This window comes from Cygnus atratus, unplaced genomic scaffold (assembly GCF_013377495.2).
Source record: "Cygnus atratus isolate AKBS03 ecotype Queensland, Australia unplaced genomic scaffold, CAtr_DNAZoo_HiC_assembly HiC_scaffold_177, whole genome shotgun sequence".
In the NCBI taxonomy this organism is placed as follows: Eukaryota; Metazoa; Chordata; class Aves; order Anseriformes; family Anatidae; genus Cygnus; species Cygnus atratus.
In genome coordinates, this window is record NW_026109770.1 from 8,503 (window position 1) to 22,479 (window position 13,977).

General features: G+C 45.5%; 1 long non-coding RNA gene across 1 annotated transcript; it reads right to left on the minus strand.

The window, feature by feature from the left end:
• Nucleotides 1–1,240: 1,240 nt before the first annotated feature.
• On the minus strand, nt 1,241–13,771 carry LOC118251810 (uncharacterized). The gene is made up of 5 exons (XR_004779958.2): nt 13,564–13,771; nt 12,792–12,940; nt 8,626–8,706; nt 7,800–8,032; nt 1,241–6,574 (listed from the first exon to the last, which is right to left on the minus strand). It is a non-coding gene; the product is annotated as an uncharacterized LOC118251810 (long non-coding RNA).
• Between the last annotated feature and the right edge of the window lie 206 nt (nt 13,772–13,977).

The window sequence follows — 13,977 nt, forward strand, 5'->3', positions numbered from 1 at the left end:
GGACAGAAGAACCAACCGGGGGGCAGGGAGCAGGACAGGGGTGATCGACAGGGTTGGACAGAGAGTCCAACAGAGGCACAACTGCGACGGCCAGGATGACCAAGAGTGATAGCAATTTTACTGCCATCAGACAGCATTGGTTTGGGATGAAATCAGAGTTTTGGTTTTTGGATCAGAGATGACTGTTGAGACTGTTGAAGAGTCTCTGCCTTTACAGTATTTGAAAGGAAAAGGCATGAGGATAAGCACACAAGTATGAAGCTATTATTACCAACAGAGATGCTGGAAGTAGGCTTCTCAATATCGCTTTTGGTACTTGTGGAGTAATTGCCTTAACTAGGCAAATTAAACTAATATTCACATTTTAAAGAAAATGTACAGCATTGAAGAAGCTTTCACGGTGGAGGGTAGCTGCGCTACCTAAGCGTTCCCTAGGCCTCCAACTTTACATGGTATTGCACTAGGGGAACTTGGTGTGCTGACTCTAAGGAACAGTACAGAACGTAGAGCGGAGTGGAGACACCACGGATAGGCTCTGTGATGAGACAGGGACCTAATGCTCTTTATGCGCACCGAGACTGATAAGCTGCATGTTTACTATCCTTGTGAGAAAAATAAATAATTTTCTTCAGACAGGATCTTCTGTGAAGCTATTTTATTCGTGATTGCAATGGCTGGCATCCTGTCAATCAGGAGCGCATTTTAGTAAACAAATCATAACCTTTTATTCCCTATTACCCGACGCCTGATCGCCTCCCCTGTTTCCTCATTGGCTGAGTACTACAGGTTCACAAGCTACTCGACACTCCTCTATACCATGTATGTACAGTTTTTCTGTTTTTTCAACCCTTTAATTTCTCCTTTCTTATGTTTTGAGAACTTCTGATCTTTGTTTTACTATTCTCACACTGCTCACCTTGTTTTTCTCAAGCTTCTACCTTATTTTGGAACAGTGAGGCCTTTACTATCCACTTATCTACAGGTGACCCATTCAGTGATAAACTGGAACTGATTGATACGACGGTGCACTAAGGGTTAAGAAGAAGGTTACTCACGGGCATAGGGTGGTAACCAGGCTAGAATAAGAGGAAGTTATATAATAAGAATTACACTATATACACTATATACACTTGTTGTGGTTTAGCCCGGCTGGCAGCCAAACACCACACAGCCGTTACGCTCACCCTCCCCCCTCCCTGTCCAGGATGGGGGAGAGAAATGGGAAAGTGAAGTCTGCGAGTTGAGATAAAGACAGTTTATTAAGACAGGGAAAATAATAACAACAACAACAGTATTAATAGTAATAATGTGTACAAAATAAGTGATGCACAATGCAGTTGCTCACCACCCGTTGACCGATGCCCAGCCTATCCCCGAGCAGCCGGCCCCCCCCCTACCCCGGCTAGCCATACACTATATACACTATAAGAAGTTGCTAGGCTCGGACGGGCCTATAGAGGACTATGCATGATCAAAAGGGATGCACCAATCAGAAGTCTGTAACTACGCACGCTAGCCGCGTGCAGTGCATGTAGCTGGCTCAGAAAGCTATATAATATCTGGCATTGGAACAAAAAGAGCAACTGAAATTAGGACATATCACCCCCACAACTAGTCCTTGGAACTCACCAATATTTGTGATCGAAAAGAAAAGTGGGAAATGGCGACTGCTCCATGACCTGCGCCAGATAAACAACATCATGGAAGACATGGGAGCTCTCCAGCCCGGATTGCCTTCCCCTATTATGCTCCCTTGAAATTGGGATATACTAATTATTGACTTGAAGGATTGGTTTTTTTACTATTGATTAGAGAAGTTGAGATAAAGGAGGAATAAAATGCAAACAGACCATTATGTATAGAACAGGAAACAGATTTATGGACAATATATTTCAAACAGGACATTGGAGGACAATATATCTCAAACTGGATATTGGAACACAAGATAAAGAAATAATTAGCAAAAACCAGTCCTTGCGGTTAGGAAGAAAGCAAACTCAGCAGAATCCTGACCAAGGGTGAAAAGTACACTGTGAGGAAGACTTATGGCCTTCCTCTCTGAGACCACCACCCACAGCCCGATGACCACTGCCCAGAATTGATGAGAGGATCTGCGCAGATGCAGGACACAAAAAACTAATTAGCATGAGAAGCAACAGTAGGCGGGGTTAGATAACGAATATGTATAGGCTGTTAATAAAATATTCACCACTCTGCTGTATAAATTTGGGATGGCTTTTCACTTCAGGTATGCACGACTAGGCGGAGAGATCCCCCGTGCATCCAGCGCTGCAATAAAGAATATACCACTTAAAGAAATTGGACTATCGATCTTTGAATCACTATACCACTTCACTCTGAAGATGCTCCCTGATTTGCCTTTTCAGTCCCAAAAATCAACAGGAGTGAATCCATAGACAGATACCATCAGACTGTACTACCCCAAGAGATGAAAAATTCCCCAACTATATGCCAGACATACGTTGCAGAAGCTTTGTGCCCTGTGCGAAGGCAATTCCCTCACGTGTACATTTATCACTATATGGACGAAACATTGCTCTCCAGCCCATCCGAGAGCTTAGTGCAAGAAGTGTTGCCTGTTCTACAGCAGGAGTTGCAAAAAAGAGGGTTACAAATTGTGCCAGAACAAATCCAGACGGAGGCGCCTTGGAAATATTTAGGCTGGAACATATTACAAGAGTATTCGACCCCAAAATGTAGCCATCACAACAGAAATCTGCATGCTGATGTCCAGAAACTTATAGCAAATATAAATTGGATACGAACGCTCTGCGGCATTGATAATCAAACCTTAGCACCATTGTCTAAACTTTTGAAAGGGGACATGGACGTTAATGCGCCCCGAAACATGACTAATGCAGCCAGAGTAGCTTTAAGCAACGTTGAAGAAAAAGTTTCAGCCCAACAATGCCAACGACGTGCAAAAAATTTACCCATTCAGCTCTACATATGCAACCAGAATCCGCAACCTTTAGTTATCAATCGCGCAATGGGATCCTGCCGCAGCGAATCCACTATTGTTAGTGGAATGGGTGTTCTTACCTCATCAACCTACTAAGACATTCGCGACTCACATTGAAATGTTTGCAGCCTTAATTAAGAAGGGCAGAGAACGTATCGTAGAGATGGCTGGAGAGGAACCAAAAAGCATTGTTATTCCGATAGTTAAGGACTACCTTGACTGGTGCTTCCAGAATAGCATTGAGCTGCAAGCAGCCCTTTTGGGTTCAGATGGTCAATTAGATATACACCTCCTATCTCACAAAATGTTCACCTTTTATAATACTGTACAACTCGAGGTTAAACCCCTATATAGATGGCACCCTGTCCAAAGACAAACTGTATTCACTGCTGGGTTGGGGCGAACGGGAAAAGCTGTAGTTACATGGGAACAAGGGGGCCAGTGGAACCACATAATGGAAAACATTCAAGGCTCCCCACAAATAGTAGAATTACATGCAACAATATTGGCATTTAAACAATGGCATCAGGTCCCCGTGAATATTGTGTCAGATTCACAATATGTGGTGGGAGTGGTACAACGAATTGAACAATCTCAAATCAGGCACATTCAGAATGAAGCATTATTTGCAAAATTCAAGGAATTGCTATTCCTTGTTGAGCAACGTACCCATCCATACTGGATAATTCATATTAGGAGTCATACCACCTTACCGGGTTTCTTTACAAAGGGGAATGCCCAAGCCTACCAGCTAGCTAACGTAGCATTGCAAGTTCTGGTACTAAATACACTGTCTATCTCAGGCTCGTTTGTCACACCAATTCTTTCACCAGGCAGCGAAAGTATTGTCCAGACAATTTGCAATCCCTATAGGAGAGGCAAAACTCATAGTCCAAACCTGCCCAGATTGTCAACAGCAGACAGGCCCACTGACTACCGTCAATCCTAGGGGCCTCTCCTCCCTCCAGATTTGGCAAACCAACACTACCCACATTCCCGAATTCGGAAAGTTAAAATATGTTCACGTACCCATAGACACATTTTCACACACAATCTGGGCCACGGCAACGTCAGGCGAGACTAGCCGTCACATACAAGCACATTTTCGTGCAGCCTTTGCCGCCCTTGGCATCCCAAAAGAAATAAAAACAGATAATGGCCCCGCATATGTCAGCCCCTCTACAACGGCATTTTTCCACACTTGGGGTATCACGCACAAGACAGGCATCCCACACTCACCCTCAGGAAAAGCCATAGTAGAACGAGTACACCACACAATAAAGGACCTGCTAGCAAAACAAAACCAGGGGGAGACTCAAGAGACACCACAGAACAGGTTAGCTAAAGTAATCTACGTTATGAATCATTTAACACTAGCTTTTCAACACAAAGACGTACCACCCCTTATTAAGCATTTTAAAACAATGGAATCAGGACTAACATCAGTTAAAACAGGGAAGGCGATGGTTATGATGCGAAACTTGGATACCGGGGGGTGGGAAGGACCATACCAGCTAATAACTTGGGGGCGAGGGTATGCTTGTGTCTCCACAGGACAAGGACCACGACAGGTGCCAGCCCATGGCGTGCGGCCTTGGTTGGGACCACCGCCCTCCTCCACCTCTGCGGTTTCAGCGCCACATGGGTCTCAATCCAGCCCAGACAGTATTTCAACAACTTAAAAAACTGAATGAGTAGTCTGATAAGCTAACGACAAGCTCACTGGGATTGGAGTCTTGGCTAAAGGGATTAGGAAAAACCAGGTGACTAACAGAGTTGGTAAAAAGGGTGATTATTTTGTTTATCGCATTTGTTGCGACTGTAATAGTTATACCGTGCCTGTTGCAATGTTTGCAAAACATGATTAATCGTTTGTTGCGCACGATTTGGCTTGTAGAAGCAAAAAAAAAAAAAGGGGGAATTATGGGTGACCCGTTCAGTGATAAACTGGAGCTGATTGGTACGGCGGTGCACTAAGGGTTAAGAAGAAGGTTACTCACAGGCATAGAGTGGTAACCAGGCTAGAAGAAGAGGAAGTGGGAACCAATAAGAAGTTGCTAGACTCGGACGGGCCTATAGAGGGCTACGCATGATCAAAAGGGATGCACCAATCAGAAGTCTGTAACTACGCACGCTAGCCGCGTGCAGTGCATGTAGCTGGCTCAGAAAGCTATATAATATCTGGCATTGGAACAATAAAGGGTCTCCATTTCTCAACTATCTTGGAGTCTGTGTCCTCATTCCCTTCACTTATCTACTTAGCATTTCTCCTTATTATGACTACACAATTACCTTGGAATACAGAAAAGTAATTCTCTACTGCAAAAACACAACTTTGTTTCTCACACCCTGAGCCAACAACCTGTCACGGTTTTGACAAAACGTTGTACTCTAGTGAACTTTTGCTCATTATATCATTATAATACCAAAACGCACCTCCATCCCAAAAGCTCCATGCCTCCAAGCTGCGACCACCCCTCACCGAGCACACGCTCTGAATTTCTCAGTCCCCTATACCTTTAAACGAAAGCAAGAAAACTTTACAAATCATAACCAAGATATGCCTGACTAGAGTCACTCAAGCTCCACCTAAAAGGGACAGAAAATAATCACAGAATCATAGAATATCCCGAGTTGGAAGGGACCCACAAGGGTCATCAAGCCCAACTCCCGGCACCACACAGGTCAACTCAGAAATTCAGACCACGTGACTAAGTGCACGGTCCAAATGCTTCTTAAACTGCGACAGACTTGGTAAAGTGACTACCGCCCTGGGGAGACTGTTCCAGTGCTCGACAACCCTCTCAGTGAAGAACCTCTTCCTGATGTCTAGCCTGAACCTCTCCTGCCGCAGGTTGACACCATTCCCGCGGGTCCTATCACTGGTCACTAAAGAGAATAGATTGGTGGATAACGTAAATTGGCTTAAGTGAAAGGGGATGTTAGGGAAGATACCATCACAAAGGATACCTTTCTGACTTCCACGATCAGTCGACGGGCTGAGCCTCTCTTCCCCCCGCACTGGGATGTCGTGGGGTAAGATTTGAACACTTGGTTGTACCAGGTGTCTCCGTAGAAACTTAGAAATTTCTAGAGCCTTTGTGCCTTTTAACATGTTAATAGCCAGGACGAGTACCTGTGTATTTCATGTGTGCTCACTTGCTTTTGCGGACAGTGAATTTATCGCCGGCAATTCCAAAGAACCTGTGTCCCTGTTGCTGTAATAAACTGCCCTTCGTTGCATTGTTCCTAGCCGTGACAGTTCTCATTGAACACAACTAGAGCGAGGGTGTGCTACGTTATTGGTGAATCCGTGACCGTGGTAGTTCAGTACCCCGAATCCGACCAGACCCATAACAGTTAGTCAGCTACGCCCCTTAACGCAACAGTATTTCATAGGGAAAAACATTAACCCTAAGATTTCTCATGCCTAAGGCCCTAGGGGGGCAGGCAGAGAAGGAACCAGAGACGCTTAGTATGTCTTCTGAGAATCGCAGCTTACAGTTACTCCACTGTCTTCTGGTCTCACGGGAAGAGGCAGAGGTATAATTAATTCCTTCTCCATCTCTCTGGAAAGAGTTTTTCTCCTATCTGTGACAAAGGAGAAAAAAGTTATGGTCGTGGGAGTCATTACACAAAGCCACGCTCGGTGAATTCACTATTATAGTTAAGATCGTTTTTAATCGAAAACACCTCAGCAGCAGTGTTACCACTGCAAACATAGCGCTGCACTAAAATTCAACTCAAGATAAATGAAAGGGCGAGCTAAAAGGACAAATGACATGGCCGAAGGCATCTGCAACAACCATCTGGTAGATGGTTGTCCACAGCCCTCGGATTCCATGGTCGTCTTTCCTGCCAAATGAATCCTGGAATAACAAGAAAAGATACACAATATGTCCACAAAAACTTTTGGGGAGGCTACTGAAAAGAAAAACAAAAAAAATAGAAACAGCATGCGGCTAGTACGTCACTTTTGTTAACAGAGTACCATTAACATACTAGAAATTTCCACGTTCTTTGTAGCCCCAAGGTGGTGCTGGGTACATCCACTGATATTAATGGGGTGGCACAATGTAAGAGATAGTTAATGGACAAGGTACACCTGAGGTGCACAGATTGCATATTCCAGGTGACAAAAAAGGCACAGCTTGGCACCCAGTTTGTATCAGCTCACGTATGAGTCTGCTGATACGTGAGTATATGCAACAAGCGGAAGAGTCTTTTACTCCACAGACTCAGTTTAATTTATGTATACACATACATATACGTATGTGTGTGTATATATATTATTTATATTATATATATATATATATATATAAATAAATAAATATATATATTTATATAACGTTTAGAACTTTATAACCACTTGAGTAACAATCATTAGCTACGCCTATGCTTAAAGCCAGGACTACGCTTAAGTGATTAAGTAGACACAGAGCCTTATCTGTGAAACACTGAAAATGCCCCATAACCACTGGGGGGGCTTATGCACAGCATACATAATTTTTGCACAAACATGCATCATAATACACAAAGAGGAGGGGCGAGGCAGACAAAGGTTTTAGAGCCACATCAAGACCAGAACAACCACTGGGCAATCGCTCAGATGTGCAAAGCTCAGCTAAAACCTGCACAAATCCACCGAAGGAAGGAGGCTACCTACTTGGCTGCTTAAAATAACCTCTACAAAGAACGTATTACAAAATCAAAAACGAAACCATCATCCAGCAAAGCAAACGTCTGGAATATAATGGGCTAAAACTGACAGCTGAGGTTTGATTCTTTAGCAATTTCAAAGGTCTTCAGATCCTACCTGACTTCTCGTGGATGGTGGCGTTGCAGCACAGAAATGAGGGGAGCGGGAAGATCGCAACAGGCCAAACGCGGTGCTGAGCTCCTAAAGGAGCTGGTGGGATAGCACTGACGAGAGTGAGACAGGCTGTCAGCCTTCTGCACGAGCTGAAGAAGAGTAGCGCAAGTGTCCGAAGAAGCTGTTTCTTCTTATACTTCATTTAATACACACCATCTTTAAATCCACAGTGTCTTCTTAGGGAAGAGATAAAGAGGTAGAGTTAGCGGCTCCAAGGACACTTGAGGATCTTATTTCTTTCTATAGTTAGCTGCTATCCATAAAACCAAACTAGTTAAAATAGAGAGTTATATTAAAATTTCTGGATAATAACAAAAGTATGGGATTTAAAAAAAAAACACGCACGGAAAAAGAGGTTAAATTATCTCATTCATTTCTCAATTCCGCCGCAAACTCTACGCTCAGCTCCTCTTAACTCACTCACCCCACTTACCTATCCAAACACAGGGCAGACGCAGCAGTTCTCATCATTCTTGGTAAAAAGACACCATTTTCATGTTTGCTGTCAAATACCATCTCTTTCCAGCACAATTTCCTGCGAGCTATGCTAATTCCTCCAGGCTTTTTAATATATGCTAGAAACTTCACTGTTTTATCTTAATGACCATCTCGGTGGAAGTCACCGAGCTGCTATCTTTGATTCTGCTGTCTTCACAAATACAAATAAAACAGTACTTCAACAACAATCTATGACAAACTAGGCAATACATGCATCTACCTCCTACATAAGAAAGGAAAGAATTTGTAGACAACATCCAGAAAGTATTACCTTGTTAGATATCAGAGTAGTGGGGCAGAATGACAATGCTACACAAGACTGTACTTACACTCCTGGGATTGCACAGGTTTGCTGGAATACAAAAAAAATAAAGTAAGGTCACTATGCGGAACAAGTTCACTCACTCCATTATTACTGTGAATGACAAGAATATTTTAGTAAGCGTTCTTTTAAACCCATGGAAATTTTCAGATTTATGTCAATTTGGCTTCATGAAAACTGAAACTTGCAGTGCAAAGATCATTTATAAAAGCTGTAGCAGGTGAGCTTTTTAGGCACGGATTTTGTCACCTTTTTGGGTAATGTTCGTCCCTCTTCCCCATAACCCCCCTTCCCCCCCCAAAACAAGAAAAAAGATTAAAGACCACAAACTGGGACTTCTTGGAGGTATAACTCCATTTTTCACCTTACCTAATACGCACAGTTTCTTCGCTATGCTAAACTTTCACAGTGACTGTATAATAGAGTCTTACTAATATCGTTTCTGTCTGTGAGTTTGATACTACTTCCCCAAATTGGATGAAACAAGCATTTTCCGTTGTGACGGACATCAAAACAAATAATGTCTCTCGTCAGCTTTGGAGTCCTGCTGGCAGTATCACCAGCTCACACAAAATCCCATCTAGTTTTTGGGGTCCACCCCACCTATCCTCAGCAGTGGGAAGTTCTTCCAGAAGCAAACAGACTGTTATTCATTCCTCAATGGAGCTGAGGCTCTGTAAGGCTTTGCTTTTTTCTTCCCTCACTCCCTCTTTATTTCCAAGCTTAAACTTAAAACATAAGCTTGCGGGACTGGGGGGAATCCCCAAATCAAATCCCAGCCCTAACATCCCACAGTCCCCTACTCTCAGACCCAGCAATCTACAAATGCACACAATGCTACAGACTGTGGTGGCCAGGTCCTTCAGGGCAGGGATGTTGTCATCTTTTCAGGTGACATCCAGCTCCCTGAAAGGGCTGAAATACCACATCCATACTCACTTTCCCTACTTGATTCGCACAGGTGTAGTCAGAGGAACAAGGCCACACCAGCACTCCCTGCTCAAAGCTCACTGCCTACCTCCAGGTTTGCATCGTTTCCCTGTATTACTGCTAATTCTGACACATTTCTGCTATAAAAGCATATCTCAGTGACATTAAACAACCAAACGCGTGGACTGTGCTGTCTGCAGTATTTTATCCCACACACTCCAATTATTTAATCAGCTGTTGAGCCCGTGCCTCGAGCAAGCGTTTTCCTGGGTAACCATCTCCTAGTCCTGAGGGAACACGTGAGAATAATTTTTTCTTGGATAGTATTTACTTCAAATACTCCTGCCAGGCCAATTTAAGGAATCCACAAATTCCAAGGGAGGGAGGCTTGCCAAAATTGATTCTGTCTTTCTGACAATTTGCTCAATGGAGCATTTCTCCCTTCGGTATTACTGGGGTAATGACAATGACTTGGATTTCAGAGAAGCAAGGTTTGAAAGGATAGGTAGTATCTTGAAGTAGATCAGATTTCAGGAGTACAGTCTCAATACATACCAAAACCTAAATTCCACAATGCTGCTTCTGCAATCTGAGGGACAAACTCTTCTGCCACAGATGGGCGGGGATATCAGACCAGCGCATAGGAACACTTCAGGAGTCAGCAGAAGTGGTAACGAGAGAGCTGCATCCCTCTGTGATAGATACCTGTGCCCGAACAAGCTTTCCTTCCGCTCACAGAGGAAAAGAGCTGGCGTCCTACAAAAATTCTCGCGTCTACCACTTTGGAGTGTTCTCAGTCAGCTTGTCTGTACTTCAACTTCCCTTTGAAGGAAGTAGAAAAGTACATAAAAACCTCTTTCCGGTAGCTTGGCACTGACCTGCAAGCCAGCACCAGGAGAAGGGCTCTGTCACACTTCGGCCTGGAGAAGAGAATGCTCTGGGGAGACCTCATTACTACCTTTAAACACGTATAGTGGACTTACAAAAGAGACAGGCAAGGACTTTTTACCAGGGGCTGTAGCGACAAGGCAAGACAAGTTTTAAACTGAAGGAGGATATATTTAGATTGAACAAAAGGAAGAAATTCTTCTCAATGAGGGTAGTAAGACACTGGAACAGGCTGCCCAGAGAAGTTGTAGAGGCCTCATTACTGGAGGTAATCAAAGCTGGGCTGGATGGGGCTTTGAGCAACCTGACCTAGTGAAAGACGCTGCTGATCATGGCAAGGGGGATGGACTAGATGATCTTTAAGCGTCCCTTCCAACCCAAACCACTCTACGGTTACGTGAAAGGAATTGCCTCCCAAGTCATTCTTGACTGACTACAATTAGCATTCTGGAAAGCCCTGCAAGCACTTGTTCATTATTTCTAGGATAATTCTTAAAGCTGAAGCAGAACAAAGTTTTGTCAACAAAAGCCTTTTGGGAGACTACTGAAAGGAAAACCAAGCCAAACCAAAAAAATAGAAACAGCAAGTGGCTAATACATCAGTTTTGTTAACAAAGTAACATTAATGTGCTAGGAATTTCCACGTTCTTTACTCTCCACCTTCAAAAAGTCACCCAATTCTGTCAGTGTTCACCATTAGCATTCTTTAAAATTTTCACATGGACATCTGAGAAAAACATTTCAAGTCCCTGTCATCGAGGGAGACGAGGAAAAAAAATAGGGATGAGGGGGGAAGAAGCACAGCCATTCCTTTCCTCGGTAAGGTGAGCAAAAAGCTCAGGCGCTCAGCAAGAACATTCTTTGAAAGATAAAACAGAAGAAACTGCACGTTATTTAACCTCAGCTTGTCCTGGTTTCAGCTAGTATAGAGTTAATTTTCCTCCTAGTAGCTGGTAGGGTGCTATGTTTTAGATTAGGATGAGAAAAGTGTTGATAACATGCTGATGTTTTAATTGTTGTAGAGCAGTGCTTACGAGTAAGCCAAGGACTTTCCAGCTTCTCGTTCTGTCCTGCCAGCAGGCAGGCTGGGGGTGCAGCAGGAGCTGGGAGGGGATAGACCCAGGACAGCTGACCCAAACTGGCCAAAGGGGTATTCCATACCATCTGACATCATGCTAAACAGTATATAGGGGTGGCTAGCCAGACTGGGGGGACCAGCTGCTTGGGGATAGGCTGGGCATCGGTCAGCAGGTGGTGAGCAATTGCATTGTGCATCACTTGTTTGTGCACATTATTAGCAGTAGTACTATTATCATTATTATTATTATTATTTTCCTGTTTTTATAAGCTGTCTTTATCTCAACCCACAGGCTTCACTTTCCCGTTTCTCTCCCCCATCCCAGAGAGGGAGGGGAGAGGGTGAGCGAATGGCTATGTGGTGCTTAGCTGCCAGCCATGTTAAACCACAACACGGCTATAGAGTCACATGTATTTGTGCCTGCTCATTTATTCATCTGCCAGTTTATTTTGCTACAGAGCATAGAAACTGCAAGGTTACCACCTTTTGTAACTGATGGGATCTTCGGTAGGAATAGCTGTCTAAAAGAGCCAACAAAATCCCCTTCATCGACAGCCATCTGAACTTTCATCGTCTAAAAATAGTCCTACAAACATCCCCCGGGATGCTCAACTTCAGAATCTTTCCATTCAACTTGAGGCAGAACAAGCCCTTACCCTGGACATCTTCATCTGGCTCTCCTCTGCTAGCAGAGTAGTACTCTGATACTGACCAGTACGCGCTGCAGCCTACTCGCTTACATGTATTTACTGCAATCTGGTTCGATATGCTCACTGAGAAACCAATGAAAAATCCACCCTTTCTTTCAGAAAGAAAATAATAATAAAATAAAATAACTACGACACGGTAAGGAAAAAAAGCTGAACATATGGGATGCGGTCCTTTACCAAGGGGCAGATCCAACATCAGCACAAGGAGTTTTTGGTCATGTGTGTGATCATCTACACCAGCCATCAGGACAAGCCAAACGCACGCACACGGAACTCCATTTAAAAACCATGTGAAGTTCCTTTATAGCTTATGGAAGTAACAACCTACAGCTTAGATGCAGTTAGACTGCAAAAGTTTAGGGACTGCCTCCTTCCAAAAAAAAAAAAAAAATTCCTACAATCCGTTCATCCGTTCGCAGTTCTGCAAATTCAATTAAGCCTTTGAGTCTCAGGTGCAGGAAAATTACTAGAGCACACCTAGATTTCACCCGAAAGTCGCTACGACTTACCTGGACAGTCAGGACAGACGGGCTGCTCTTTCTCCTGGGAAACCTGCAACTGCAGCACGCCAGCAGCAGATTTCCTGTTTACACAGTGTGCCACCCTCGCTCAGCAACAAACCCCACAGGGGTCCTAGCGGCGGGGAGCTGCTTCTGCCCTGGTGAACCGCAGAAAAAGGAGAGAGCCAGTTGTCAGAACACATGGGAGAGGAAAACCTCCGAGGCGCAGTCCAACGATCAAGCACAGCAAGAACCTGCGCCCGGCCGCCACACCCCCCACCCCTCCCGGCGCGACGCTCCCGGGAGACACCCCCGAAGGCTCTCGCTCGCCTCACCGCCGGCAACCGCGCTCACAGCCAGCGGCAACCTGCGCCTCCCGGCGCGCACGGCCCGACCCCGGCTCGGGGAAAGACCGGCCGCGCACCCCGGAGCCCGCGTGGCCGCCCGGCACCGCAGAACTACAGCTCCCAGCATGCCTCGGGACGGAGAAGTCCATCCAAGCCAGAGGAGAGTCGACCAAGCGCACACAACTGCCCCCTCACCACTCACCACCCACCGCCCACCGCCTCCCGCCACTCCTCCCCCCTCTCCCCCAGCCCCCCGAAGCCCCGCGCAGTGCAGACCCCGCCGCACGCCCGGTCCGGTCCGGCGCGGCGCCGCCCCCGCCCCGCACAAGGGCCATTTCCGCGGAAGCCGTCGACCATGCGGCGCCCCGACCAACCGACCAACCGACCGACCGACCACCGCCTCGCCTCGCCCCGGGGCGGCACCGACCACCAACCTCGCTGCGGCACCGCGCCTGGGTGTCCCGGCCCGTCCCGAGCTGAGGCCGGCCCGGCGCGACTCCCGCTCCAGAGAAGGACGCCGCCATTTTGCCGCGGGCAGGGGTCCTGCGGCACCGCCCCGCTCCGCCTCCTTAGGCGAGCCGGCCGGCTCCGCGCATGCGCGGAGGCAGAGCGACAGCCCGGAGCACCGCTGATGTGCGAGCTAAAAAAAAAAAAAAAAAATGCCACTCACAGCTTTATGCGTGTACACAACGTACGGCAGAGATTGCCCGTGCTGCCTTTTTTTTTTTAACCTTTTTTTTTTTTAAAAAAAAAGAAGGTCCGGGTATGCTTGGTCCTCTCTCATTGCAATGGCAGGTGTCCTGCAAGCAGGAGCGCACAGTAAAAATATATTGTAACCTTATATTATT